General features: G+C 35.6%; 1 protein-coding gene across 4 annotated transcripts in view; it reads left to right on the top strand.

Annotated features, from left to right (window-relative positions):
* The window catches only part of GPM6A (glycoprotein M6A), a 300,930-nt gene that overhangs the window by 134,731 nt on the left and 138,562 nt on the right, over window positions 1-27,637 (top strand). The window lies entirely within an intron of this gene.

The following is a 27,637-nucleotide window of genomic DNA, read 5'->3' as shown; positions in this document are numbered from 1 at the left end:
AAGACCCAAACTTGTCCCGAGAGTGGGGTGCAGCCCAGTGTCAAACTTTTGAAATTGTGCCTTTGCTCTGCATCGAAACAAGGGAGGGTGGGGCTCCTCCTAGGCAAGCAGCGTGGTCAAGAAGCTGCGGGGAGTGCAGTCTCTTTGCATCTGAGTCTCACAGCAGCCCATGGCAGGGCAGCAAGCATTGTCCTAGTCACACCTCAGAGAGTCTGGTTTCCCTTTCCCTCCCTGGATGGACAGGGGCTACAGCTAAGTCAGCCCAAACTCCACCTGAGGGCAGGGTGCAGCCCAGTGTTAAACTCTCAAAATGGTACCTTGGGCCTGGAAATAACAGAGGGTGGGTCCCCTGTCAGCCAATCAACATGGGCAAGAGACTGTGGAGAGTGTGATCCACTCATATCTCAGTCTCAACAGCAGTCCACAGCAGGGTAGTGGGGACCTTCCCAGGGTTGTGTGACAGCCCTCAGTCTCTTCTCTTCCTCCTCAGAGCAATGCACCAGCAACAGCTGTGTCTATAGCTCCCTGATATCTAGGTTCTCAGAGTGGCGCCACGCTGAAGCTGTTCTAGGCTTGGATGTTTGTGGGATCTGTGTGGGTCTCCTTTCTGGAGGAATGTCTTTGTGCAACCTCTAGGCAGCTCCCTGTGTTAGGCTGGAGGCCTGTGTGAATCGAGGGCTTCTCCCATAGCCAAGATTGTGAAAGCCCATTTCGAAGTGTGATGCCCTGGGGATTTCCCTCTTAGTGTTTTCCCAAGTTCAGGAGCTGCTCCCAGCTCTCAGCCAGTCCCCAGCTGGGCAAGCTGTCTTGAGCCCTCTCTTTACTTGCTTTTGGCTTCCTGCCACTTCTCTGGTGAATCCTAGTGTTCTCTTCTAGACGAACTGTTCAAAATGTATCTACTTACTATTCTGGTTTCCTCTTTGTGGAGGAGGTGCGTACTACCTGCATCTTGTCAGCCATCTTGGTCCTTTAATGTTTATTTTGTCTTGAGTAATCTAAGTGAAAAACACTAGCAATATTGAGATCCAAGAATAGTGGAAAATGCCTCCTCAAATAGGTATTTCTTTTGATTATTCCTGAAGTCAGAGCTATTATCATGCAAAGATCTACAACTTCACTGCTAGAAACATCATATCCTTTACTCATAGAACGTTTTCTTAATGGCCAGGAAAGAGTAATAGATTAAATGTGAATGGAGATGTAGTAAGAAAATTTAATTATATTTGTTTATAATCAGTACTGCTTCATTGGAGTAGATTGCTGATTCTGTTGCAGGGAACTAGCATTTTGTGCAGTAGACAGAAAAAATTGCAACTTTCCTTATTTAGGGCAGTAATATAAAATGTGAGCAGGTGTGCTTTTTATTTCTATGTTAATTTTTCCAGAGCAAATGGAAATATGAGTATTCATTTCCAAATATAAAGAACATTATGAGAGGAGCAGATTTCTTCTGGGGGGACTTAGGCAGAGCAGAATCAGGAGTTCGGTTTTGGAAATGCTGGTTTGAGATGCCTATTGAATGCTGGATCCCTCTGGTATGAGTCTGCAGAACAAAGGGCTTATTTCCCCAAATGCTAAGGGAGACAAGTTTCATAAATCATGGCAGTCTCTGGACTACAAATTAATGTTCATCTGTAATTCATGATACATTTCAAGTCCAAACAAACTTATGTGGATGATAGCATGATGTTTATTTCTATTTTTCAATGAGGGAAGTGAATGGTAAAGTTCAGCATTTTATATTGAATGGTAAAGTTCTCAAGGGTAGGTTAAGAATTGCTTTGCCTTTTTTCCTAAACCATTTATCTTGGGAGATACAAGCAAAACTGATGATATAAAGTCATTATGGAGGACTGTGTGTGTGTGTGTGTGTGTGTGTATGATTTACCCAACACTTATTGAATGGCTATTCTCTGCAAAGAGCTTTGCTGAGTGCTTTGTTGAATCAAAGAACACAAGAATCTGGAGTTTGGTTTGAGTGCAGACAATCCTTAAGAGCAGGTTTTATGTAAAAATTGTACCATCATCGTGTGTTGGTCATAGGTTGAATAGCCACCCTTTTACTCTTGCATAATTTTGTATCTAGCAAAGTTCTTAAGTTGAAAATGCATAAGTAGAGATTTCTGAGCTTACTATCTAGCCACAAAGGCAGATATGGACACAAATTACTGTTTAATAAATGCTGAATAAAACAATCAGTTGCTGTATGTGATGGAGAAGAGGGATTATTGATTCTTTTTCCTCAAACAAGCTCCTCCTGCTGTTGTCCCTCTCTCATTTGATAGCAGTTCCCTTTCAGGGCTCATACTGCAAACCTTGGTGCCAGACTTAACTCCTCTTTCTTATACACTTCACCGGCAGGCTCTTAGGACATTCTGTCAGTATGGCCTTCAAAATATTTCCCAAATCTTACCATCTCTCACTGGCCCACAGCCACTATTTTGGTTCGATCCACCATTATCTTTCTCCTGGGTTTGTGCAGTAGCTCTCTCTAGTAGGTATCCCTGCTTCGGGTCTTGCTCCCTGCGGTCTATTCCCAACACAACAGCCTGGTATGTTAGTTTCTTATTGCTGCTACAGCAAATTACCACAAACCTCATAGCTTAAAACAACATGTATTTATTATCTCACAGTTCTGGTAGTCAGAAATCCGAAATGGCTAAAATCAAGGCACAGGCAAGGTGGTTCCTTTTGGAGCTCTAGGAGAGAATCTGTTCCTTGATCTTTTTCACATTTTAGAGGTTACCTGCATTCCTTGGCTCTTGGGCCTTTACTTCATCTTTAAAGCCAGCAGTGTAACATCTCTCTCTCTCTCTCTGTCTCTCTCTCTTTCTCTCTTACATGCACACACACGGTCACTCTCATTGTCTATTTCTGTTGTCACATGTCCTTCTCTGACTGTGACCCACCTATCTCCTTCTTTATGATTACCTTGGAGTCACCTGGATAACCCAGGATAATCTTCCCATATCAAGATCCTTAACTTAATCACATCTACAAAATGCCTTTTGCTATATGAAGTAACATATTCACAAGCACTGCGGATTAGGACGTGGACCTCTTGGGAGACGTTATTATTCTTCCTACTATATTTGGTGATCCTGTTTAAAGTAGATAAGATAATGTCACTTCTCAGCTTAAAATCCTCTAGTAGTTCTAATCTCATTTTCAATAAAAAGCAAATTCTTCTATGATCTACAGAGCTGTACATGATATGCCCCATTGTCTTTCTGAAATTATATCCAATTCTCCCCTTTATTTTTCTATTAAGCTCTGCTGATGTCCTTGCTCTTCTGGAGGCATGTTCTAACATATTCCTGTGTTAAGACCTTTGCCCTGCTCTTTTCTCTGCCCGGAGTCCTCCTCTCTCAAATATCAACATGGCTAGCGTCTGTGTTTCCTCTAAGTCTTTATTTAAACTAATGTTCTCTATGCTGCCTTTCTTGGCCAACCTGTCTAAAAATTCTACACAGTTATGAAAAATTCCCCTGGAAATTTCAAAACTCTTCTCAATTTTTTTGAATGTCTCTTACCCCTATGTATCATGCAATATGATTTATTTAGTAAACCTTTTTCTAGTTTGTTCTTTGAATGTAAACTCCAAGAGGGTAGAGATTCCTTTTTGTTTACTCTTCACTCCCCATTACCTAAAAGAATTTCTGGCATGTAGTACACTTTGAAAGATATTAGTTGAATGAAAGAACCAAATAAAGGAATGGCCTCGGTGGAGTAGAGGCAAATGGAACCTAACTAGAAGGATAATTAGGCTCACTGTACATAGGGAAGTGCATTCCAGGTTGAGAGGATTGTGATTAAAAGCACAGGAGGGCATGGAGTGTTCAGGGAATATCAATAATGGAGCTTAATTTGGTAAAGAAAATCAGCTATTTGAGATAGATTCATGCTCCCCCTTCATAATGTGGAGCTATTGCTGGGAAGTGACTGCCCCACTGGGGACCACATTTTCCAGCCCAGTTAGGCTTAGCCATGTGATGGAGTCCAGCCAATGGAGCGTCAGTGGAATCGAGGGCATCCCTTTCCAGGACAGACCTATACAAACTTCCCGTGTTCTCCAACTTAATGATCTTCTCTTTTTGGCTTTTTGGATAGGAGGCAACCGTCAAATAACTGTAGAAGCCACATGTTAAAGATGGCAAGGCTAATGTCAACCTGAATTTCTGAATGACTACTTGTAGAGGGTGGTCCTGCCAGATATTTCAGAACTGGTCCTAGCCAGTTCTGTAACACAAGCAAGAAATCAACTTCTAATATATTTGAGTCATTTTACATTTTTACATTTCAGGAACTATTTGTTACAACAGTTAGCTTGCCATGACTAATATATATGTTATGTAGAATTAGTGTTCTAGTGCTAAATAAATTTGAAAAGTTAGTTGCAATGAAGTAGCTTTGGAAAATTATTAAATTTAAAAATAACTTTGTATAAAAATTAATAATTGTAGAAATGAGAAAGCACAGATAACAGAAAGGAAGAGAAATAAATTCATAATCCTATCTTAAGCATCTAATTTCCATTAATATCTTTTATATATTCTTGCATATCTATGTATCTTTTTGTTTTTGCTATGAAAATAGGATTAAACAGTAATTGTATTTTGTAATTTTTTATATCTCAACAGTTTTCTACTTGGAAAATACTGTGCAGTCCCTATTTTTTAAGTACACCCAAATATAAATCCTTTATTATTTGTGTGTGTGTATATGTGTGTATATATATATATACTTGGATGTTTGTATGTGTTTGTATGGGCATGCTAAAAGGAGTTGAAGTACATGTACTAGGAGTTAGCATTGGTCTTGGCAGTATAGTGGACATTGACAACGGAAAAGGACAGAGAATATTGATTTTAAATATATTTTTATATTTCATCTCCCAGATTTTCTGATTTAGTAAATATAGAATAGGTTCTGGGGTATATATTTTCTTAAAAGCTTTTCAGATGATTCAGATGTACAATCAGATTTAGAAGCTGATTCCTAAGATAGCCATATTCTTGAAGAGAGTAAGCAATTGAGAAAGTTAGTATACTGAAGTTAAGAGTACAGAAGTAAATTTTCATCCTGTGACTTTCTAACCATTTATATGAGTCCTCATGAATGATATACACATGTGATATTTAAATATTGATATGTGCCCAAGGAGAAACACCATAGCTGAGGTTCTCCAGGGTAAAGTGGCCTGATCAATGCAGTCCTAGTGGGGATTCCTGAGAGCCCAAGAATTGGCAATTTTTTTTACAAGCACCCAAGAAAATCTGATATGGTTCTATGGCACTGTCTTCTCTATGCTGACACTTGAACTCATGATGGGATCTTATGGTGTACTCAGCAGGAGGACCTGGAAAAAAAGATACAGGAAGGGAAAAACAAAAGCATTGCAGAGAGTACTAGGACAGAAGAGAGACCAGGCACCATGTGGCCCAGTCTTGGGGCTCCTGACCTAGTCTGGAATATTGAGGACTAAAAAGAAATACAGTTACAAGTAACCAACCTCTACGCTTCCTAATTGTTCCCTTTCCTTGGGAGAGAGATACGATGCAGGAGAGCTCCCATAAAGTGCAGAATGGATGTGTTTTTTTTTTCTTTCTAATACTAGTGATGGTAATAGTAATTCTAAGGTTTATTATAATTATTAATGTTATTTTTTATGACTCAGGCTCTCTCAGCTCTTGTCAACGTAAACTTACAAGCAGTTTTTTTTTTTTTTAAACCTTTTATGGGGAAAGTGCACAGGTGAAAGAATGCTGATCGTTTAATCCCTTTTGTTCAGGATTAGAAATATAATGGTGGCGTTGCATACATACTCAGGCAATGTGAGTTTACAGTACATTTTCAATACAAAAGGAGCAAAGGAGGGGAAAACAGTTGCGAAGGTCAAAGACACAAACTGTGAATGTGCTAGCAGACTGCATCCTTGAGTAGGAGTACAGAGAATTCTGCTCCCTTTTTCACTTAAAGATTTTTGCAACCACCCAAGCAAACAAACAAGCCAAGAATAAAACAAACTAAAAAAAGCAATTGAACAGTTCTAAGGGATGGTGGAGTCTTTTGTCCTTTTGTGGAAGCATATACTTGCCCTTCCCCCACGCTGGGCAGGAAGCCAGATCTGAGGCGTGGGGACATTCTATAGCAGACCTTTGCTTTGCTTTATGAAAGCCAGGCCATCATTTTCAGATTAAAGGCCTGGCAAATAAATACTTGAGTAAATCTTAAGCCATCTGTTTCTCAGTTGGGTAGTCACCTGCCCTTTGGCAGCACTGTCTCCACTTTCCTCTGCAATTGTTGGAGGTGTCAATGTCCTATACCTACCTAGCAGGGTAAGCTACATAAAGCCCGATAGGACTAGCTTTTCCTGAAACACTAGCTCAGACACTTGACATTACAGCATTTCTCTGGAAGGACTTTGGGGAATTTTTAGCTCCATTTCCTCATTTGTAATTCAAGAAATGGTGGCATATATCTTACAGGCCCAAGTAAAGGCTTATAGGATTGATTTTCCCTCTGCTCTCTCCTCTCTTAGACCTGGAAACTGGGGGTTTGTTCAATGTACTGGGTATGGCTGATTTTGGCCCACTGGGAACAAAAAAAATAATTTGTGGCCGGTAGTTAGGGAGAAAAGTTCAGGTTGTCACAAATAATCACAGTTTCAGCTGTGACTTATCTACTATCGAGGCATATTGCTCAAAAATTTCCCTTAATTTCCTTATTTGTTAAATGGAAAAATGATATATCTTAATTTTTTTGTTGGGAACAAGGTGAAGCTGAATTAGATGACTAAAAATATTTATCTGGTTGCATGTTTATATCAACAGAAAAGATATCTGTTGTCTAGGAAGATATAAAAACATGAAGAATTGAATATTGCTCTATGAGCTAGATTAAGGATGTAGTAAGTGGACTTAAAAACAAAAAAATGTAGTTTACAATGTAATATAAAATACCTGGCTATTCCAAGGATTTTCTCTTCTCTGAAGAGAAATATATAATATTTATTTATATTCAAAATTATTAATACAGTCCTTATGTGTCAGAAATTATGCTAGATACTAACAACACAGAAATTAATAAAACATATCTGAAATAACACATTAGAAAATAGAGATGACGACATAAACCAATATAGTGTCTTGTCAAGTCTCTTGTCAAGTATGTTAAAATTCTGTTAAAATAATATCCAAGTTAATGTTTTCTTCCTACTGGGCCAGCTATCATTGCTTCCTTTTTCCTCATTCTAAGCTGACTTTAAATTCTTGGAGGTCAGATATGTTTTTATTAATTTTTTTATTTTATACTCTTTGCCTTTATAAAGGAAAAAATAAGATCAACATCCCCCATTTACTGTAAGATAATTTATCTAAAAGGGGAAAATTACTGTCTTCTTACTTAGTTGGGGTGAGGTTTAAATCTCAAATACTTGTGAAAGGTCAAGGTTAGAAAATAGTTTTGAATTCAGTTGGCCTAAGAATAATAGTTTTTTTCTTTATTTCTTTGTTACTAAATTAGTTGCTTAATTCTTTGAGAAAAAGAATAGAGAGATTAGAGAGCCAGAATTTTAAGAAATAAGCAAAAAATGAGACGGGGGTTGGTATCAGACTCTAAATCTAGATAAGGGAGTATCAGGAAGGTACTTTCAGTGTTGAGAAGTCAAGTAGAACTAAGATGGCAAAATGGCCCTTAAAAAGTTCTATTTGTGGCTTTTGAGTGAACGATATTAGGAGAACGAACTATATGGAAATTAAATTGCAGGGGATGTCCTAGAGGATGGAGATGAGTGGAAAAGCCTGCCAATTAATCTAATTAAGACATGGATTTATTTTGCAAAACAGAAAAAGATGTTACTTTCCTGACATGGGGCCCATCAATGGAGTATTTTAAATTTCATGTTGAGGAATTTGTATTTGATTCATTGGGGAATTGGTCTTATTCAAAATAAATTATTCTGTACAGTCAGGCATAAGGTAATTTAGACTTTGAAAATATAAGCCTAGTGTTTTGAGCTTTTACCTAAAAAAATGTACAAACAAGCTAATGTTACAGTAAGCACAGAGTGGCCATTCCAAGGCACGTGTCAGTTTTGACTGTAATTTTATCTTGTTTTTTTCTGGTGTCTTCAGGCTTAAATGGATAAACTATCAGACTCAAATATCATTTTTTTAATCTAGTGAGTTTAATTCACCCAGAGTGTAGCTCTGTAGGGATTCACAGTAATTGAATAAAGGGCATTTCTTTCAGCCACCCTATGTGTTTAGATAAAACTCCAGCTTTAATTTCTAGTTGACAATAAAAGGAAAGTAGAAATAGATGCTATTAATAGATATTATTTCCAATAAAAGGAATCCTAAAGTTTTTTTAGAAAATAAATAAATTAATGAGATTAATGAGTCAAATAATCTCAGCAACTTGTATTCTTTTTCCAGTGGAGGGAATAAATACAAATTATCCAATTAAGTAAAAGTTGTTTAGCCCTTTCATTTTTTTTTTCCTTAGCCCAGTTAGTGTTGGAGATATATGGAGCTACCGACAAAAATAGATCAGGAAATAGAAGCCAACAAATCAATGGGGAAATAAATCAGAAATAATGGAGATTCTATCAATGAAGCTTAACAAATACTACAAGAAAATAAATAAGCACAGAATGATGGCATGCATGAGTTAAATATATAATAAGTATGCCCTCTATAATAATAGCCCTCTATTTTATTTATACACTATGTATTCAAAATGGATGAAAGATTTGGCCTGTGGAGATATACTGCCTCCTTTGAATCTCAACCCTGCCACTTACAGCTATGTTATCTTGGTAAAATCACTCAAATCCTCTGTGCCTCAGTTTTGATATAGAAAAATAACAGTAGCCATCTAATAGAGTTGTTTCAAAGATTAAATGGTGTAACATGTGTCGTCTTTTTAGAACAGTGTCTGACCTATAAAAAGGGCTTATATAAGTATTATCTATTATTCTCATCATAATTATTTTCATATACACTATGGGCTACATAGTTATATAAATTAAAGTTATGAGTAGCATTTTCTTATTTATGTATCTAACAAATGTGATGCAATAAACATGCCTATGTATAACTCTGGAAAGTTCAGCTAAGATCATACTGTGATGTTTAACATAATCTCACTGAATTTTTGATGCTCGATAAAAATAGAAGACAGGGTGATTTTCATTGCTGCTGCCAGCTCATGGATCCTAAAGTCACGGGGCCAGCTCAACCATCACACCCAACTCTAAATCTTTATTGACCCTCATGGTCCCACCTCCCTATATCCACATGCATTCTCTCTCTCTCTCTCTCTCTTTCTCTGCTCCTGCCCTTGCTGCCCTTTCCTCAGTTCTCCACTCCCTGCCCCAAACCAAGGCAGTGTATATGTTAGTTTCCAGAGGATGGACTTCTTCTTCACGCAGGATCAACCACCATGTCTAGATACTGGGCTTAGTTTGACCTCCATTGCTTAGATTATGGCAATTACAAGAAGTCGATCATTTAGTATCCAATGTTTAGATTAACATAAATAAGACAATTTAAAGAATGATGCCATTCCAGTCTACATGAAGCTACCTTATTCGAGGTAGATTTGCATTTAGTTTTATAGTAACTAAATGCCCATACCCTGCGTTTGGTTTTATAGTAACTAAGTGTTCATACCTGCCCGTAGTTTTATAGGTACTAAATGCCTATATCCTTCATTTAGTTGCATACTAACTTGCTATATTCTCCAAGAATAATGGCTAGGTTCTTATTAAACACATACTACGTAAAGGACCCATCCTGGTAGTTTTTCTGAAATTAAAGTTATTGAAATCTCTGTATTCAAAACTCCCAACTAGCAGCTCTCCAGGTACAATAGTAATATAAAACTTTTTTTTTCACTTTGCATTCTATTATAACAATGACTTTACTGTTTAACCTGCATAAGCTCTATGGGTGCTTCAATTCCTTTTGTAAATACTATATTTGTTATTGTTTTAAGCTTAATATACTTCAAAGGCTGATCCACAGATTGGGATTTAGAAATGTCACAAGGTCACAAAAGTATAATTTTTTGGTATCAAGTAAGCCAATTTTATTAACTTTAAAAACTTTGAGTATGAGGAGATTAACAAGCCTTTGTAATGTGAAAATCTCCCTCAAAAACAGACATTTCTTCTGTTTGTAAACAGCAGAGCCATTCTGTAAAGAATAACCATTATCTTAAAAGAACATAGTGAGATTGTGAACCGCCTAGGTTTTTCAATTAATACTTCAGGAACAATTAAAGTTTTAAAATGAGGTTATGGAAGCTTCCAAAGTTCAAACACATGACACATGCAAAATAAGTCCTCTACTAAACTTTGGCCACAATGCATAACAGGAAAAGCTCACATGCTCTCAGACCTTTCAGTGTGGTTTATTCACAGGCTCTAAGTATCATGCTTTCTATCCTGTGGAATAACAGTGACAAGACAACTCTATTTTGTGATAACATTTGTTTAGGCAGACCTATGGCATGAGCAAGTATAGAGTTGACCCAGGATTGCTAAACCAGATCAGTCTACCAGTCTATCAAATTGAATATACTGACCCCTGAGAAAATCGATATACATACACTGTTTTGGGAAGAAAACAAATCGTATTTATAGATGCTCAGGATAACATTATGTTCCCAAAAGCAGATTACTTTATGACTCAGGATAATATATAGTTGATTTAAAACCTAATATTTCATGACCTGAGGACTTTCTCTTATCTTTTCCTAAATAGCTTATGGGAGAGTAAATTATTTGAACTGAAACCACATTTGAGGCCAGAGAAAGAAGGAGACTAATATTTACTGAGTGCCAACCTTGTCTGTGCCAAGATTTGTGCTGAATGTCCTTGATCCTCGCTAAATCCTTGATGAATAGGCATTCTTTTTCTTCGTTTACAAATAAAGAGGTCGTGGAGGATGAAGAGGGCCGGCTGAGCTGCCATCTGACTGCTGAGTCCCAGCTCCTTCCACTATGTCATGTGGACCTAGCAGAGCCCAGGGAATGGTCCCAAGGCTTCTACATGAGGAAAAATAATCCAGCTATTTGTTCCCTAACCCTGTTGAATAAATAGCTAATTGGTTTGCACTCTTTCTAGCCTGCTTCACACAAGTAGTCTAGTCTCATGATTAGGGGCGCAGGTTTCAGAACCAGACTGCCTGGGTTGCAATCTCAGCTCTGCCATTTACTAGCGTTTAGCTAGAGTAAGTCACTTGTTCTTTCTGTCTCTATGTGTCCACACCTGTGACGTGAGGATAATAATAATGTGTGCCTCATAGGGTTATTTTGAAGATTAACGACTAAAAGTATGGACAAAAATGCTAAGGTCCGCGGCTGGCTATAAGCTCTGACTAAATGTTTTGTATTGTTGTTCTGAGTCCTGTCAGGTGGACTCCTGAGCTGCTACTGCCAATTTGTATGTTCTAGGGGTCCTAGAGTTGATGATATTTTTCGTACAAGTTTCACTTCTTCCAATTTAACAATGGCTATAATTATATCATTTTTGTATAACATTTTATATTTTTCAAAGAACTTTTTGTCTTGTCATTTGAAGAATTTACTTTTCTCAGACCTTGTTTTCTTCATCTGTAAAATAGCTTTAATTAATGATACCTAACTCATGAGGATATTGGTGGGATAAGATGAGATACTGTTCTAAAACACGTAGCGTAGGATCTGGCATTTGGTGTAATCACCTCGGGAATCAGTAGGGTGAGTGTTAAATTTGAGGAAATGGATAAAGAACATTGTCACCTAAAGTGATATAATAAGTTAGTGGTCCATGTCAGCACATAACAGAATAACCTGACAGATGAATTGTTAATAAATAAATAAATAAACATTATTACTCATTTTTTCCCAAAAGGCTACTAATCACTCCATTTTATTGTTATGCCAGATTTACATGGATATGCTAGTTGTAACATGAGTTCATTAATAAGAGACTCAGTAAGCTCTGTTTTCTGAGCCATGATAAACTTTATTTTTGTTGACTTACGAAAAGTGTTTTATATTTCACTGCACTAATTACACATTTTTGTATTCCCTTCTCTGTAAACCATGCAGAGAAGGCTAGTTATTATCACCTGCTTCTACTACCCAGCTTTGTGTGCTAGCCTTAGTTTTATGTGTGTCAATCTTTATCTCCCTTAGTGAATGTAATCAGAAGTCAATATAATGTTGAAACTACTCTATTAACAGGTCAGAAATGCTGAGTGGCCACCTGACAATTACATTTAAAACGTAGTGTTTTGTAGTGGAAAGTGTGATAGCTTTGGAATTATACAGACCCGTGCCTCAGTCCTAACCTCAGTGCAGGGTACACACTCACAACACACACACACACAAATGAATTTCTGCATTAAGTGATATTTTAGAGTCTTCTAAGCCTGAGGATACAGCAAGGTGGCAAATGTTTTCTGAGACAGAATGTAATAAGACATTTTTAAACTAAAACCTTTAGAATCTCTTCAACTTTACTTGAAAATGTTCAGCTTGGAAATGTTACGTTGCACCACATCAAAACAGTTACAAAATATCCCAGAAAGTACAACATTTATGACCACTGCTGCTTGTTCAAGTCTCTTTCATTGCCTTCTTTACTTTCTAACAAATAAAAATTCTATTAACAACCATTTCAAAATAGAAACTTTTAGGCATATTTTTATTAATATGGTCATGGGTAATGTTAAAGGTCCTCATCTACTGGCAGGATAAGCTAAAGGCACTCCTAAAACACTCTTGAGTGTATCTCCTTGATTTTTTTTCTTCATTGCACATATCAGAACAGGATATTGCCGTTTTTATGTATTTGTTTATTTGTCCTCTTACTTTACTTTTCTAGGTCTACATGCCACGGGAACAGGGACCTACCATAGGTTTTCATTCATTGTCTTATAAGTTAGATTTATATTTCGATGACAGTAAGCACTCAATATATAGTTGATGAATTAATGAATCTAAAACTATCTCTGGAAAGAATTCTCTTGGGCATCTTGTATTTCCTTTTAAATCAATAAACTATAGGCTCTATTTGATACTACTCCTGTGGAATATTCCTTTGCTATTGAGATTTCTGCATCCTGAGGTAACCTAGTATAATTATGTATAAAACTTTGGCTTATGTGACCGTTACCTTCATCCTTTGTTTAAGATCATGTTTTGTAAAATTCACATTCATTTTAAATGTATAATTCAATTTATACTGAAGATTCTGTATGGACTATACAAGGTATACAACAAGAGATCCCTATAAAAATATTTAGAAATTTATACTGACATTTTACTCATTTAGCTTCAAGTGTCAAAACATTATAAAGGCAACTTTTAAATATGCAGAGTCTTCAAAAAGTTCATGGAAAATACATACTATGAAGAAACCATGCGTGGATTGGAAAATTATTTTCCACCGAATAAACTTGTACTAACTTGTTATAACATGTCCGAACAGGATCTAGTTGAGGCACTAAGAAGGATAAGACATCAATTTGAAAAGATCTTCTCTGAAAGAACATGAATTCTGCTAAAATTGGAGCAAGAACACCTATCAAATTAAGGGTGAAGCTTGAGTGGAAGAATGGTGAAGTCATCGATGTTTTACAAAAAGTCTGTGGGGACAATGCCCCAAAGAAGTCAGCAGTTTACAAATATATAACTAGCTTTAAGAAAGGACAAGATGGTGTTGACGATGAAGCCTGCAGTGGCAGACCATCCACATCAATTTCCAAAGAAAAAATTCATCTTGTTTTTGCCTCAAATGGAAAAGACAGACAATTAACAGCACAAGCAATAGCCAACAAGATATACATCTTAACTCGTTCAGCTTACACAATTCTGACAGAAAAATTAAAGTAGAGCAAACTTTCCACTTCATTGGTGCCAAAACCTTTACGGCCAGATCAGCTGCAGACAAGAGTAGACCTTTTAATGGAAATTTTAAACAAGTGGGATCAAGATCCTGAAGCATTTCTTGGAAGAATTGTGTTAGTACGAGATGAAACATGGCCTTATGAGTAGGATCCTTAAGACAAAGTGCAATCAGTGGCCACCAAGAGGTGGAAGTGGTCCAGTCAAAGTAAAAGCAGACCAGACAAGAGCAAAGGTCATGGCAACAGTTTTTTAGGATGGTCAAGGCATTATGTTTGTTGACTTTCTGGAGGACCAAAGAATGGTAACAGATAACATCTTCTTACTATGAGAGTGTTTTGAGAAAGTTAACCAAAGCTTTAGCAGGAAAACACCCAGGAAACCTTCAGTTAGTAGTGTAAAAAGACCACATTGACATGGTTAAATTCCTAGGACCCTCAGTTCTTTAGGGATGGACTAAATGGCTGGTATAACACTTACGACACTCTCTTGAACTTGATGGAGCTTATGTTGAGAAATAAAGCGTATATATTTGATTTTTATCTTTTAATTTCATTTTTCCACTTTGAAATCCCCTGGTATATTTACGTCACTTTTTTGCAGGAATTTATTCATCAACATTTGTTTGCTTTTTGTTTATGGTGTCATTTAATGTATTGGAACCAATGAAATTTTGATGGACTTTTACATTCAAATTTTGCATCTCATAGGTATGGAACTTGTGAAAATCATTTTCTTCTCTAAGTATCAGTCTTTATCATCTGTAAAATGGGAATACCACTTACTCTCAGCATTGTAAATGATCAGTAACAGAAAAGATGTGCCTAGCATATGGTGAGTACCACACAAATATTTGTTAAATTATCAGTGAATAAGAAGAGCTAAACCTGGTCCCTGGAAAGACAGACACTTCACAATAGGTCTGTCCTAAGTCTCGATTCATGAATGGTGAGGGAGAAACAAGGGGAGCTCATCGTTTCTGGTCTCAATGACAGACAGGGGAAATGAATATCATACATATAGAAATATTAAAAATGAAAAATGTACAATACTTGGCAAATATGAACTACAGACAAATGATATTGAAATTTAGGCAGTGGGTTAGAGGGAGGAAATAAGTCATGTCTGCCTTAATATTTGCAATATTAAATGCTAAAAATAGCTTTGCATTTTGTCTAGAACAAATGCAGTGGGATGCTTACTGGTGACTTTAGCATACTACTGAAAACCATAAAGAACAGTTGTAAGCTGATGGGTTGGTGAAGGGAACACACCCAGAGTGGAGTCAAGTGGTGTTCATTAGAAATCGACAGTGTGCACACAGAGCAAAGAAACTTTTAGAATGTAAATTATTTGTGTTTTTTTGAAGGTTGAGTGTGTTGATCTTCCTGAAACCATTGTTTAGCCAAATATCTATCCAAATAGACCACATGTCATTGCCGATAAAACTTCCTTGAGAAAATGTAGAAAATATTTCTGGCTGTTTCTGGTACATTCAGGACTTGGGCATATTTGTTCTCTCCTTCATCAATGGAGAGTAGATCACAGTCAAAGGTCAGTTGCTCAATACTAACAAAGATCTTCAGATATATAACTCACAAAAAAGGTTCAATGCATAAAATCACCCATTCTCTTCAGAAGTAAGAAAGGAAGGGCCTTTCAGCCTGATTGCCCACTGGGAGAAGCCCATTGCTCCCCACATTTTTAGTCATTAGTTCAGATGTGCTGGTAGAGGGCATTTTGAAGAATGCAAAAAGTTGTTAATCTGTGAGTCTTCTTTGAAATAAGAATTTTTAGGTTACGTAAGGTGATCTCTGGAAATGTAAGAGTATACTTTAACATATTTTTTCATCCACAGAAGGACTTGCAATCTAATATATAAGCAAAACTGAAATGCTTATGATAAAACTGAGATGACTTGAATCTTATTTTTCCTCATCAGTTCTCTATGCACCATGTAGTGCAATCAGCGTTTTTAGACCATATCTCCTGCCATCTGCATCTGCAATGAGATTCAAAGCAGGGATTTAAAATCACTGTTTCAAAACTCAGAACTTATGACGAGCTACTAGCTTTGCATAAAGTTGTGTTTGCCCCCCTTCCTTTCTTGTTCTCTTTCTCTCTCTTATACTTATTTATTTCTACAAGTTTGTCATTTGCTGTATCTAATGTGATATGTAAGGTTAGGCTTAACTGAGATTTCTAAAATGTTAAATTTTGGTTCAGATGCATGGAGCAAAAAACAATCATTAAGTTTTCAGATTAGTTATAACTTATGTCCATTGTCATTGATGTAACACTAAGACTGTACTCAAAACTGAAGAAATGCTGACATGAAGTGCCTTATAACTGTGTTAAGTACTGGAAGACTTATCTTTTGTGTGATATAAGTTTAGTAACAGAAAAACCAAAATTCAGATCCCAATTCTTTCATTCATCAGCTGTGTAGCCTTTCGAAAGTTGCTTAACCTTTGAAAATCTCAATTTTATCACATGAAAGAAAGCTGTCATGCAGAGAGGTTATGGATATTAAAAATACTTTATAAAAATTGCTAGCCCAATGCATATAAAATAGTAGGTTCACAGTGCTAACCAACTTACTATTGTCAGTTTTATAAAATTATTGTGGTATGTTTTCTGATAATTAAAATAATATTTTAATCATTTAAAAAGTACCAAAAAGCATATAAAGAACAACAACAACAAAAAAACTATCTCAAGTACCACTTTTTAGAAAGAAACATTTTTAATATTTTCAAATATATCTGTCAAGTTGTTTTTATGTATATTTTTATGAACATTTAAAATACAAAAGTATATTATTCATTTTATTTTGTTATGTACTTCTATCATTGTTAATAAGAATGACTTATATAATCATTAACTGCTATATAATCTTATTTTTGGATATATCAAAATTTTTATAAATAATTTCCTTCTAAAGTGGACAGCTTTTAAAAAAAATAAACATCATTTATGTTTAGAGAAAATGGGACTGGAATTAAGAAGGTTTCCAATTAAAAGAAGAGTTTTCAACATATTAAAAGCAAATTAAAACAATTATATATATCATAACCAATTTGAGTGTATAGTGGGAATGCAGAGTTTAACATCAGAAAACATACAAACACAGGTCTCTACTTTAACATGTTAATGGAGACAATATGTATAATCAATCATCTTACTTGATGTAGAATAAAATAGTTGTTAAAATTCAACATACTGTATTATAAGTTGATCTCAGCAATATGGACTAGAAGGGAAATTAAACATAAAATACTAAAAAAAAAAAAACGTATAATGGTGAAACAGTAGAATCATTTCTTTTAAAATCCCTGCTCAATTCAACATTTCACTGGTGGTAGTAGAATGCACAGTAAGATAGAGACAATTAAATAAAACTGTGCAGACTGAAAAGATATTTGCAAAGCTCTTACGGAGAACATTTTAAAACATCCTTAAAATACTTGAAAGAAGTCTTGAATAAATGGAAAGATAGCTCATATTCATGGAGGCTGATTGAACTTTGTAAAAATGTTAATTGTTTCTCATTAAGTCTATGAAATTAATATAAGTTCAATAAATGCAAGTTCCTCCCCCCCCCACTCATTTGAAAACTGATTCTAAAATGTATCTAGATGACTAAAGGGTTAATGTTAACTAAGACAATTTTGATTAACTCAGAATGATCAAAGTTTGTGGACTTGCTACTCCATTTTAAAGACTTTTAAAGCTGGAGTAATTAATAAGAAGAAAATATGTTATTGACACAAGGGCGAATGCATGAACCATTGTAACAGAATAGACATGCATATTTGGAAAAAATGTGACTGAGGTGGCATGATGAATCAGTTTGCTGATAGATTATTGAGAATGAATTGTTTAATAAATTGGTATAGAATGGTGATCTTAATAGAAAAATACATAAATTAGATTTATGTATTATTTTATTTATGAAAGAATCATTCCAAGGGGGCTAGATTCCAAAATCTTAATATAGCATACTAAAACCTTTAAAGTAAAATTAATGAAAATATGTAACATGTCTATGATATTAGATTTCCTAGATAAGAAACATGAGTCACCAAAGAAAACTTTGTCATATTAAGACCTCCAAATAATAGGAGTCACCAAAAAGAGAGTGAAATATAAACCATGCTGTAAAAAGATATTTGTCATACATTTAAGTGCTAAAGGATTAGTACTCAGTACTTATAAATAGCATCTACAGAATAGTACCATATAGCAGACAACACTATAGGAAAATGAGTGAAGGTTATGAATAAGCATTTCACCAAAAGAGGAAAACCAGTGGCTAATAAGCATGAAAATGGTCTCAATTTTATGAATCCTCAGGGAAATACATATCAAGACAGATATAATTAGTACTCATGTGAATTTAACAATTTATCCTTTGCTAACCTTTAAAAATCATTAAATATTGTTGAAGATGTACAACAGTATTCACAGACAGTTCTTATGGACAATTGGCTCAAGCATTTTGGAGAGATTTTGACACAAGTATTGTTGAGTATGTACATACTCTCCCACCGAATGATTTCGCAACAAGATATACTCACATACATGTTATACTTCTCGAGAAAATTTTCCATATATACATAAGAGGACATATGTAAAAAATGCATTGTAATTTTTTGCAGTAGTTTAGAAATTAGAAACAATATTAAATGTTCATCAAGAGGTTAGATCCACATAGATCCAAAAGATTGAGAAGAAAGTTCTGGAAAGATATAGATAATGAGATATCATTTGTATCTAGTTGAAACCTGCAAAACAATGATATAGTGTGTATATTAGATACATATTAAATTATCAGGACCCTATACAGGAATAAAAATACCCCAGTTCTTCAGGAAATAAGATGGAGGAGTTGTAAGGAGAGGAATGCAGTTAGAAAAGGTTTATAGTTGTCTTTATATTTTATTTTATATGTTGAGTGATAGGTATACAGGTGTTTACTTAGTTATGTCTGAGAAGTTAAACAAAGAAAATAAGAAGGATTAAAAACTATTCATAATGTCCCAATGGCTAAATTGTGATACTATAGGTTTTTAAGATCAGAAATATGAAAATTAAGTAAACCTCTCCATATTTCAGCAAAACTACTTTGATGATAGTTGTACTTTTTAACTAAAGCTATCAAAGCATACATATTCCAAGGCTGGGCGCGGTAGCTCCTCAGGCCTGTAATCTTAGCACTCTGGGAGGCCCAGGCGAGTGGATCGTTTGAGGAGTTCGAGACCAGCCTGAGCAAGAAAGACACCCTGTCTCTACTTAAAAAAAAAAAAGAAAGAAAGAAATTAGCTGGGCAACTAAAAATATATAGAAAAAGTTAGCCAGGCATGGTGGCACATGCCTGTGGTCTCAGCTACTGGGGAGTCTGAGGCAGTAGGATTGCTTGAGCCCAGGAGTTTGAGGTTGCTGTGAGCTAGACTGATGCCACGGCACTCTAGCCCAGGCAACAGAGTGAGACTTTGTCTCAAAAAAAAAAAAAAAAAAAAAAAACATATTCCACATGTTTAAGAACTTTCTCTACTTCAACTCTCGATAGCAGTTTTAGTCTGCAACTTTACTTCGTTGTTGATTTATTGCTGTTTAACAGGACATTATTATTAACCTCAATTGTAAGTTCTTTGAATACAAGAATTATTTCTTGAACTTTTGTTTTTGTGTATCTCATAGCATCTGCCAACATGTTTGGCATATGGTAAGAAGTTATTTTTTTTTGGGTGAATACCAATATTTATGTTGAAACAGGACTTTGTGAAGGGTCCTCAGCCCATGTTAAATGCCATTGGGTTTACTACTTATATAAGTGTAGGCAGATATTGGGGTAGTGCAAAAGAATCGGCTTTGGAGTCGAAATGCCTGGGTTTGAATCTGATCTTCACCAGTATTGCTTTGCACAAAGGATTTATCCTTTCTTTTCCTATTTCCTCATCTATGCAAGTGGGGATAATAGTTACTCCCTTATATGGTTATTATGAAGGTTAAATGAGGTAAATACTTGTTCGGATGTTAGAACAATGCCCCACACGTGGAAAGTGCTGAGTATAACTGCAGTTAATATTAGTATAATTACATCTATCATACTTTGTTCCAGTTGTTTGTCTCTCTTCCAGATGTGCTGTTAGCTCTGTGAGAGCAGGGAACCACATCTGTCCTCTTCACGTGGCTCAGCTTCTACTGCATGGTAGTCATTGAATAAATACAAGTTGAGTGAGTGAGTGAACTAGAGAGTTTATTCTTTGGTAAACTCAATTTAAGTAGCATTTTGGGGATCATAAAGAACCAGCTTGGGTCATTTTTTATTATTTGTTACTGAATTAGCAGTAGCTTTTGGATTTGGGGCAGTTGAACAGAGGCCACTGCTGGTTACCCATGGACCTTGGAGGCGTAGTTTTTACCCCTCATGGTTTCTGCCATGTTTTATGGAAAACATAATTACCAAAAAGGGATTTGATTTTATCTTATTTTTTGGCATTTTGGAGAGAGAAAAAAACTGTTCAGAAGTTTTTTAATTTGTTTCACCTTTTTGGTTGTATGAATGTATACATATTTATAATTGATTCAGACTATTTTAAAAGGGTAAGTTTGGTCTAAAGAGTGTTATACTTGAATTTTTCTGTCTCTTCTCACTATGATCAGTGGTTATGACAATACAGATTCCCCTTAGTATAGGAAACATGACACACAATTAATATTTCCCAGTTCCCTTTTTGTTTTACTGGTTGCTCTTTGAAATATCTCTTCATCATTCTGTCATCAACTCCTTGGGAATGGCATTTATTATATATGAAGGTGACATGTATCTCCTGGAATTATTGCAAATTATGTTTACACTAGAAAATATTTTGTGGAAGCTGCTAAGCATAAAGGAAAGTACATTTTAAGCTGCTGAGTTCATTCATTCATTTATCCATTTATTATTATTTTATTCACTCTTTTGTGCATTCATTCATGTATCCAACAAATATCTGTTAGAAGCTTACCATGTGCTTGTCTTGTAGGAGGTGGAAGGGTAGAGTTCCTTATCTCATGGAGTTTATAGGCTGCAGGGTAGTAGGGGAAGTTATATGTAAGATGCAAACTTTGAGGAATAGCTACCTCTGTAGTGGCATGTACCTTGAGTACTAAAAATGTTCTATTCTGTGGGTCAGGAAGTTTAGTCTGAGGATAACACATTCCAGGGGAGAGCTGATAAATCAGTGGATCCTGCTATCTGAGGGTGGAAGGAAGCGTGTTTTAGGCAGAGGAACGGGCAGAAGGAACAACATTTATGACTTGATGATTTTGAAAACTTAGATAAATGAGTGAAAAACAGTAGCGGGGGCGGTTATGCTGGAGAGGTGGGCTCCTGCCAGGGCAGGCCCCATTTTCTTTCCAGCCACTCTGAGGTCAAACTTTATCCTAAGAACAATGGAAAGCCACTGTTTTAAACAGGGCTATGACAGTCATGACAGGAAGCCTGGTTAACTTGATGAAAATACCATATTAATAGATTAGAGAGAAAACATCTTGGTATCAAAGAGCCCAGCAAACCTGTAAGGTAATTTCTTGAGGTGAGTACTAATGAGTTTCCCAGTGTCTCCCTTTTTGACTCCAATCTTGTTGGGTACAGGCCACATTGGAGTGTCTCTTGTCTTCTTCATTCACTCTAGGAAAACTAAGAACCGAGACTCAGAATTGGATATTACAACACAGGACTACTGAATACCTTGGGGATATGATGCCTAGTAAACAGTAAAAGAGGGTTTCCGCCATGTGGCAAGATGATAGTCTATTACATGTAATCAGAAGACTATCTCTCCCCAGGGGCTTTTGTGTATTCAGTTTCAACTGTCTAGAAAATTTTTTCTTTCTTCCCTACACTTCACCTCCCCCTTTTTCCTGGCTAATTTCACCTCCTTTCTGTGATAGGTCACCTGCTTTGATCAAGTCAGATGATACTATACCTTCCAGGAAAGCAGAAAAACTTTCCCAACTATGAATACTAAATGTAGTTAGATGTCTGCAAGCTGATGTAGCATCCCGTGCTTTTTTATCCTTATTAGGTAGCGCTTGTCACAGAGTATTGTGATTTTGGGTCTGTCTTGTGCTGCTAGGCTGTAAGCATAATGAGAGCAGGGATTTGTCTCCTTAGTATCCTTTGTACCTACCTCAAATTCCTATGTATGTAAGAATGCTTAGTAAACATTTGTAGAATTAAGAATGGAAGTAGGGGTAATGATACTACTATGATGACCATGATCATTCTGTGTATTGTCTGCTTTATATAATTATATAACTCTGAAGAATGTTATAGTAATTTATAATACATTTAAAATATTTCAGTGTTTGTGGTGGTTTTAACTTTCTCTAAGAAAATTTTATGGATGTCAATTTATGAACCAGAGCTTAAAGCAGCAGTCAAAGGGATTCTTTCTCCTTGTCAAAAGAGAGGAAGAAATCAACTAAGAAATTTCATTCTTGAGATAGTTTTGGATCTGTGTACAAAATATTTGAGAGAAAAAAGAAAAACAGTTTCTAAACAGTGCTCATGTCTGTTAGTCCTGTGTACTATATTTGGTTTATATAATCATAATTTTTTTCATGTCCCCTCTGCTTTCTGACCCAAGGACCATGGACGTGTTTTTTTTTCCAATTTTCACCATTAATGCTGTATTTGGAACCACTAACTTGTTTAATCTCTAGCTCTGTTTACTTAACTATATTTTGAACATTGTATCACAAAGATGACTGCATTTATATAATAGAAAAAATATGTAGATATTTTATCAATGTATATAAAAATATGTTCATCCACAAAAATAGTGTTGAAAAAAGAGCCAGCTCTAAATCCAGGTGAATTAAGAAAAATGACAGGGACTTATAATAGTTTCCGGTTTGGTGAGGAATGTGTCTTTAGCTTACACAGAAAAAAGTAATATGTTATGAATATTTCTTAGACAATACTTAAAAGGGAAATTTTACTTAATATTTACGAACATATCTTGATATCTCGTGAACTTATATTCATATATTTTAAATAAATGCCTAACAGTAGAGTGGGGCAAACACAGTGTGATATAATGGAAAGCATATAAGATGAGGCATCCTGGTCATCTCAACTTGTTGCACATCTTAATGAAGATATAGAGGAAGCATCATTGTCAGTTATTAAGTTTCATGTAGTATATTTTAGAATTCGTAAAGTTAATCTACCATAATGTCAAACATTTTTCTTTTCTAACTAGTTTTTAAATATTTGGATATTCAACATATTTTTACTTCAAATAAGATCAAAGCTTTAAAAATAATACTAAAAACAATCATTTTTCTGCATGTGGCTGTCCAGCTTTCCCAATATTTATTGAATAGGGCTTCCTTTCCCCAGTGTTGTCTGCTTTGTCAAAGATCAGTTGGTTATAGGTAGATGGTTTTATATCTGGGTTCTTTATTCTGTTCCATTGGTCTGTGTCTCCACTTTTATAACAGTACCATGCTGTTTTGGTCACTATAGCCTTTGTAGCATAATTTGAAGTCTGGGTAGTGTGATGCCTCCAGATTTCTTGTTTTTGCTTAAGATTGCTTTGGCTATTCGGGCTCTTTTTTGGTTTCAAATGAAGCACAGAATTATTTTTTCTAGATCTGTAAAATATGATGTTGGTATTTTGATAAGGATTGCATTGAATCTATAAATCATTTTGGGTGTATGGACATTTTAACAATGTTGATTCTACTGATCCGTGAGCATGAGATATTTTTTCATTTGTTTGTGTCATCTGCAATTTCTTTCCTCAATGTTTCATAGTTCTTCTTGTAGAGATCTTTTACCCCCTTGGTTAAATATATTCCTAAGTATTTTATTTTCTTTGTAGCTATAGTGAATAATATTGAGTCTTTGATTTGACTCAGCTTGATTGTTATTAGTATATAGAAATACTACTGATTTGTGTACCTCTCTTGCCACATACAAAAATTAATTCAAGATGGACAAAAGACTTTTTTTTTTTTTTTTTTTTTTTTTGAGACAGAGTCTCACTCTGTTGCCCAGGCTAGAGTGAGTGCCGTGGCATTAGCCTAGCTCACAGCAACCTCAAACTCCTGAGCTCAAGCGATCCTCCTGTCTCAGCCTCCCGAGTAGCTGGGACTACAGGCATGCACCACCATGCCCGGCTAATTTTTTTTCTATATATATTTTTAGCTGTCCACATAATTTCTTTCTATTTTTAGTAGAGATGGGGTCTCGCTCTTGCTCAGGCTGGTCTCGAACTTCTGAGCTCAAACGATCCTCCCACCTCGGCCTCCCAGAGTGCTAGGATTACAGGCGTGAGCCACCGCGCCCGGCCTGGACAAAAGACTTAGATGTAAGGCATGAAACAAAAAAAAGTTCTACAGGAAAATGTAGGAAAAACTCTTCTTTATATACACAAAGAATATATGACTAAGACCCCAAAAGGCAAATACAACAACAACAAAAATAAATAAATGGAAGTTGATTAAGTGAAAAACTTCTGCACGCAAAGGAAATAATCAACAGAGTAAATAATCTATAGAACTGGAGAAAATATTTACAAACTAAAGATCCCATAAAGGACTTATATTCAGAATTTATAAATAACCAAAAAAAAATCAGCAAGAAAAGAAACAACCACGCATTAAAAAATGGGGAAAAAACATGAACAGTTTTTCAAGCAAACATGAACAAATAGTTAACAAACATATGAAGACATGTTCAACATCACTAATCATAGGGAAATGCAAATTAAACCACAATGAGACATCACCTTACTGCTGTTAGAATGGCCATTATTAAAAAGTCAAAAAACAATGGATACTGAGGTGGATGCAGAGAGAAAGGAACACTTATGCACTATTAGTGGGACTGTAAATTAGTACAACCTCTATGGAAAACAGTATGGAGATTTCTCAAAGAAATAAATGTAGACTTACTGTTCGACCCAGCAGTTCCACTACTGGGTATCATCCCAAGTGAAAACAGGTCACTTTGTCAGAAAGCCATCTACACTCAAATGTTTATCGCAGCACAATTCACAATTGCAAAGATGTAGAATCAATCTAAGTGCCCATCAGTTCATAAGTAGATTAATAAAAGGTAGTGTGTGTGTGTGTGTGTGTGTGTGTATCATGGAGTACTACTCAGGCATAAAAAGGAATGAAATAATGTCTTTTGCAGCAACTTGGATGGAATTGTGACCATTATCTTAAGTAAAGTATCTCAGAAATGGAAAGATAAACACCACATGTACTCTGTAATACTTGGGAGCTAATCGCTGGGCATATACAGGCACAAAGAGCTGTAAAGGTCATAGAAATCAAGAAGGGGAAGTGAGAAAGGGGTGAAAACCTACGTATCGGGTACAATGAACACTATTCTGTTGCTGAGCATACTAAAAGCTCCAACTTAAGTGTTATAAAAGGTATCTGTGTAACAAAAACATTTATACCCCCTTAACATTTTGAAATTAAAAAACGTCAGCAAAAATTCTATTACCTTCAATCAGGGAGAAGAGAAAATAGGGACTTAGTGTTTGAATGGGTATAAAGTTTCCATTTGGAAAGATGAAAAAATTCTAGAGCTGGCCAGTGGTAATGGTCCCAGAACAATGTGAATGTCCTTAATTCCACAAAACTGTAGATTTAAAAATGATCAAATTGGTAAATTTTTTATTATGTGTATTTTACCACTATAAGGAAATAGGAATCTCAGCTTACTGACACAGGTGAGGCCATATGTGTGCATGTGTTTTTCCTCATCCATTTGGCAAGAGTTCATTAGGTTGGATTTGAGGTGGTTTTTTATATATTTAGAAAATTTGTATAAGTTGCTGGTGTCTTGTTTTGGTAAAAATTGTTGGCATGACAAAGTCTGTTTTAGACAGAAAGTTGATGATTATAGGAATTTGTTATTCTGCTGCAAAGTTTCCAAAAGGAAAAGAAATCATGGTTAGAAATCATGGTTACTTTTCCTTTCATCTTGCCCAATGAATATTTTTAAAAGTTCCTTTCTCTTTCTCTTTCATTTCCCTCTTTTTCTTTTTATGTATGGTAAAAAGCAATCTATGACCTGAGGCTGATTTTTGAAGATGCTGAAGACACTCATATGGAATAGACTGGGAGGGAGAAACAGCTTCCAAGATCAGAGTACTAGAGAAGGAATCAGCTGACATTGGGTCTAAGACTTACTTGGCCATTTGTTAGCCCAGTCCCCGAATGTCAATTTTTTCTAACATAAAATGGGGAAAATAATGTTTCCCCTATTTGTCTTACAAATGGGTTAATGCATGTGGGCATGTTTTATAGATTGTAAAGTGTTCTAAAAATTCTAGGTGGCATTATTTTATCTACTGGCACTACTATTAATGATATTTCACTAATAATTTCTATGGTCTAAAATGAATAAAGAATATAAATAAAGAGTGACGCTCCATTCTGTTTTGATTGTCTGCCAGGTTATGTCAGCCTAGGGATAAGTTGAAGCAGAGAGGCTGCTACAGTTTGGCTTTTTGATTTCCCTTATGGTTTCTCTCTCTCAATCTGTGCCCTGGGCAAGCAGCTTTCTCAAAAAAACCTTTGAATACAGATTGACATATATTCAGAAGAGAGAGGTTTTAAGTTATTTGAATTATAGTTACCTTTGGGTTAAATTCATTTGAAAAGAGAAAATAGATAACAAATGATTATAGAAATAAGAGGACTGAATATTCATTTCAGAGAAATAAAGCAGAATGATGTACAATTGTCTTTCCACTAAGTAGTTGCTTTGTAATATTTTAAAAGATGGCATGCAACATCCTACTGACCTGCTTTAAAGAATGCATGTGAAATATACGCCATAATGCAAGAAGCTAATGCTATGGATAATGAAAATGTAAATTATTTTTTGTTAAAGGCAAGGAGTTACAGTTTTGTGTGTGTGTGCACTTATATGGGTATCTGTGTGTGTTTCTTTGTGCTTGCTTATTTGGAGATGGAGACAGATTCAGGGATTCGTCCTTTCTTTATACTCTAGTAAAGATTTCTGCTCCTTGAAAGAGATACTGTTTATTTTTTTGCTATATCTTTTGTGAAGTATTGAGACTCTTGGATTGCACCCTGTCACTCAGTGGGCTGAAGTACAAATGCTAATTTATTGCCAGACTGCAGCATTGTGATTTGCATTCCAAATCAGACTGCAGATTCCCATTATACATTACTATCCTGTTGTTTCTTATCTAGAATTTGTTCATTCCTTTCATTACCCATACACATTCCCCAATAATGGCCTTTAAAAAATTCTCTTTCAAGAAATTCCCATTTGAAATCAGCAGCTTTAGTGAGCTAAAATCATAACAATAAATAACAAAGACATCAATAAGTGTTTTTGTCCAGTGGGTTTCTCCCTTTCGTTTAAGAGTTCTATGGCACTAGGTAAAATACTTACTTAAAATATGTATTGCTCAGGCTTAGAGGTTTATACTCATTCCTTTGAAAACTATGCTTCTATTTCTTTTTAAATCTTAAAGATGTGAGCTTACAAGTCCTCTCATAATAATAACTGTTTTACAGATAAACCCTTAGATGGTATAATTGCATCTTTTCTTGGCAACTTTAAATCAAATTAACTAAATACTTAGTGAGGAGAGAGAAAAGAAAACACATTTTTGCAACGTATCTGCCTGGGTGAGAAGCCACTGCTGCAGCATAAAGAAGCGACGGGAATCTGGGCTT

The sequence above is a fragment of the Eulemur rufifrons genome, chromosome 18 (assembly GCF_041146395.1).
Source record: "Eulemur rufifrons isolate Redbay chromosome 18, OSU_ERuf_1, whole genome shotgun sequence".
Lineage (NCBI taxonomy): Eukaryota > Metazoa > Chordata > Mammalia > Primates > Lemuridae > Eulemur > Eulemur rufifrons.
The sequence above is the reverse complement of the archived record's forward strand: the minus strand, read 5'-3'. Positions and strand labels throughout refer to the sequence as shown.